We start from the raw sequence: 5,021 nt of genomic DNA, 5'->3' as shown, positions 1-5,021 counted from the left end.
TAATGAACTGTCTTTTCAACAAATGACAAATAAAAAGTGGCAGCCATTTAAACTGGGCTTACAGGACGGAAATAAGAGCTCTTTCTGCGTGTCAGTACAAAACGTTATTGAGGTCTTATTGGAGCTTATTTACTTTGCATATGATACTCATTTTTTTCATATTCCCTGACTTATATTCGTTTTTATTTCATATCTTTTGTTTCTATTTTCATTTCATCTGTTATCTGCGTTTTTCTGTTTGATTATTGCTATTGCATTTTTAAAAATTTACTTCTCATAATTTTCTTAATAATAATTAAATGGGATTTGTAATTTGAATTTAAAGATAAATTATAAATAAAAATGTGTTCCGTATATGTTTAGTCAGTGCGGTTATTACACCGCTGATAACGGTGATAAATGAAGCTTCAGTGAGGTTCGAATGAGTTTGGAGACCTAGTTTCCTTTACAAGCCCAGGCCCGAAGAAAGCTATGGAAAGGAGGAAGCATTCTTCAATAAAGAGAGATGGTGAGGATAAGGGAAAGCAGATGTAGGGAGAGAATTCCAACGCTCTGTGATAGAAGCTTCAGTGAGGTTCGAATGAGTTTGGAGACCTAGTGTCCTTTACAAGCCCAGGCCCGAAGAAAGCTATGGAAAGGAGGAAGCATTCTTCAATAAAGAGAGATGGTGAGGATAAGGGAAAGCAGATGTAGGGAGAGAATTCCAACGCTCTGTGATAGAAGCTTCAGTGAGGTTCGAATGAGTTTGGAGACCTAGTGTCCTTTACAAGCCCAGGCCCGAAGAAAGCTATGGAAAGGAGGAAGCATTCTTCAATAAAGAGAGATGATGAGGATAAGGGAAAGCAGAAGTAGGGAGAGAATTCCAACGCTCTGTGATAGAAGGAAAGACACGGTGACTGAACCAGTGAATTCGAGGATTACTGAACTTGGAAGTGGTCGCTGTTACGATGCCCTAGATTTTCTCTTTTACCTCTATTCATACTTAGGACTTATCACAAATTCATTTTCGTTGTCATTCAAATATTCAAAGTGGAACAGAGGCTTGAAAATTCTCTGTTTTTAATTTTTATTTTTACTGATGAATTTGCCAGAATGAAAACATAAAAAATTCGATGTCATACTTTGTGTTTGGTCAGCATGCAAATTATATTACATAAATAGATTTCCCGTGTTCTGGGAGAGATTTTACCCCCGTGTTTAAATTCATGCTTTCAGTCACTTCCCCATCCTATTTACTGGATTAAACACAACGCATCCTACTGCTCTTTCCAATTAGATTTACTCTGCTGAAATTGCCCTGATTTACTGTCAGGCAACCTACGCTACAGCTAAAAATAAAACAAAAGAAAAAAGACTGTTCGCTCTTTACCATTTGGGTAAATTGGCCAAAAAAAAGAAAAAAAAGACTCCGCTACAACACTTGCAGTAAATTGTATAAATTAACGGTAGTAATTTCCAGTGAAATAAGGAAATGGATTAACAAATCACGATTTTATTTTATGTTAAGACTTTTACAGCTCGTGTTTTATTAATACCATGTATAATAGAATTTTATTTAGTTTAAAAAATTAGTTTTGGTGTGATACATTATACTTAAACGATATTTCAATTCCTTTTCCTTTTGAATTCATCTCAAAGAAATCAATTGCCAAAATGTCATTGAACTGGATTCGATAATGAAATATTGTTTCGGTATATTTTGGTGACATATTTGACAGACGGTTTTCTCCATAACTGACATGTTACAACGATCTCTGGGGATATCTGAATCATCTCCATTGTCATTTATTTGACATCCTGTGACACAAACCATTCGATGTTTTTAGGGAATTTGTTGTTATTTTTCTATTTGTCCAAAATTCGAAATTACTTTTGTTTCTTTTCTTACTATTTCAATGACATTTATTTCCTCATTGGTCAATATTGCTACATATTTCTTTCTATTTCTCTTATGATATTCTGCCCTTGGAATACTGCATATAATATATTTCTACGGGAGGGAATGAACAAAGCCTTTGCACTTTTCTGACCGAATATTTAGAGAATATACATTACGTATCAACATATAATAGACAACATAAAATCGCTATTTTGCATGATTTATCTAAAGAGAAGGATGATTGTTGTGCTATTGCTGGTTTTGCCAGACATTCAACATCGGACAGACAATTTTGCATCTTACACACATATATACATATATATGTATGGGTGTGTGCCCGCTCATATATATATATATATATATATATATATATATATATATGTATATATATATATATAGTGTGTGTGTGTGTGTGTGTGTGCGTGTGTGTGCGCGTGCGTATATATATATATATATATATATATTATATATCATATATATATATATATATATATATATATATATATATATATATATATATATATATATATATATATATATATATATATATATATATATATATATACAAATAAATATGATATATATGAATATATACTATATGTGTGTGTGTGTGTGTATGTGTGAGTGTGTGTGTGGGAGAGCGTGCGTTTCGGAGGAAGGGGAAGAGACGTATCTGAGTTCAAACGCCCATAACTTACGGGAAATGATTCCAACCAGACAGAGATAGAGGATGTTTTCTAACTGTCGTAGAACGAGGGGACTAAAAACCACATAATCCCCCCCCCCCCCCCCCTTCTTGATTTCTACGTGGCAATTTCATTTCCTGTCGTGTCTCGGGCAAATAAAACATTCTGATAAATTGTCCGACCGACGACGTCTTTCGGACCGGCGGCCTTCTAGCCATGACCAAAAAATATAGATAGATACAAAAAGCGAGAGGGAAAAACCCGTATGGTAAAAAGGTGGGCCTCTGGGAGCGGAGATTGCAAACATATTTCGACAATGGTTTTCTGATAAGCTTTTCTTTTTCCTTTTTTTTTATCGTTACATCTTTCTTTCGCTGTACTTTTTTCTATAAGTATAGTGGCGCTGCTGTTCGGGTAACCTTGAAGACCAAGGAATAGCATTTTTAACTTTTCATTTATTCCTCATTCGTCTTTTCCAATTTTGCATTTTTAACTTTTCATTTATTCCCCATTCGTCTTTTCCATTTTTTCTGTTTTCTTTTTTGCTTCTTAGCGACGCTCACTATCTCGTAGAATATAAGAATGTCATTTATATTTTTTCCCCCATTCTCTGTATCAGATACAATTACCTTTTTAAATCTATTAAATCTACAGAATGGTCTCTCGGATGTTTGTGGCTGGTCATATTTTGCCCGAAATGATTGTCGTCGACGCGGAAATAACACCCCATTTCTCTGAAGTGATTGTTAAGGGTGTATTTCACGCGGTGATTTGTGTACTACGTCCTTAATGATTAGAATTTTAAGGATATATATATATATATATGTATATATATGTGTGTGTGTGTATATATACATATATATATATATATATATATATATATATATATATATATATATATATAGAGAGAGACGAGAGAGAGAGATGAGAGAGAGAGAGAGAGATGCATAGATCTATGAATAACTTGATCACGAAGTATATAAAACGTGATGCTATGTATAAATAAAGGTTTTTGCCACGAAGGAAAATTGAAAAGCGAGATAGCCGAGAACTTCGGTCTAGCACGACCCTTTACTAAGGCATAACTGTTATGCCTTAGTAAAGGGTCGTGCTAGACCAAAAGTTCTCGGCTATCTCGCTTTTCAATTTTCCTTCGTGGCAAAAACCTTTATTTATGCATATATCTATCTATATATATTATATATGTATATGTGTGTGTATGTATATATATATGTAGTACATGTACATTTATGTAATTGGATTTTTAGTTCATTTATTCATGCGTAGTTACTATGTGTCTGTGGGACTTTGAAAAGCTTAGTGGTCGTGACAATGGTCACCCTAACAACAGAACAAAAGTTCGAATCTTGGGGTAAGCGGTTTGGTAATTTTATACAGATACTCGTAAATTATTTGTATATATATACAAATATATAAGCGAATACCACAGGAAAATGATAGGCATGGTTTCTGCCTATCATTTCCTGTGGTATTCGCTTATTTAATGAAGTCACGTGCATCTACTGTGATTTTTTTAAGCATATATATATATATATATATATATATATATATATATATATATATATATATATGTGTGTGTGTGTGTGTGTGTGTGTGTGTGTGTGTGTGTGTGGTGTGTGTGTGTGTGTGTGTGTATGGGTCTTAATATCAGCATTTCCAAAAAATAATGCTGATAAAGAAGTTGAAAATGCTCTTTACACACACACACACACACACACACACACACACACATATATATATATATATATATAATATATATATATATATATATATATATATATATATATAATGTGTGTGGGTCTGTGTGTGTGTTAGGGGTTGGCGTGGGTGTATACTTCAGCGAAAAAGCTTTCAAACATCCCTTATTTCCAGAAGCTGTTCTGGCCACATAACCAGGACAGCAGCCAAGAAAACATCTCAAGGGCTTCGTGGTGTCGACTCGAGGAGAAGTTGAGCGAGATATATATTCAGGAGTGGAAGATGTGTTGATATATTTACATTTTGCGTTGTGGAATTTAGTTCACATCTAGGGTACGCAGACCCCTGAAAGTTAAAAAATATTTTTTTTTAGTAACTGTTTAGAGTAAATATTATCCCGATAACTGATGTAGCAGAATAAGAGTCGCACCATTTTAAATCATATTCAATCTAAGTAAAACGTTTTAGTTTTTTAATGAGTTATATTCATATTTTTTATTTGTTAATGATCCTCTGATGGTTGATTCAGCGAGGTTAGAGCTGCAGCATCTCATGAAAGATCGGATTAAAAATGTAGAGTTTAACAATTCTATTATGATTCCTATCTTTATGTTGTCATAATATCCCTATATTAGATTAATTTAGCAGAGATTCATCAATATGCAAATATGCTATACGTCTTGAGCTTCATTTCAAAAGCGAGTGTCAACTGCCGTTAACCTTAACATACAATCCAA

The sequence above is a fragment of the Macrobrachium nipponense genome, chromosome 37 (assembly GCF_015104395.2).
Source record: "Macrobrachium nipponense isolate FS-2020 chromosome 37, ASM1510439v2, whole genome shotgun sequence".
NCBI classification, from domain to species: Eukaryota; Metazoa; Arthropoda; class Malacostraca; order Decapoda; family Palaemonidae; genus Macrobrachium; species Macrobrachium nipponense.
The sequence above is the reverse complement of the archived record's forward strand: the minus strand, read 5'-3'. Positions refer to the sequence as shown.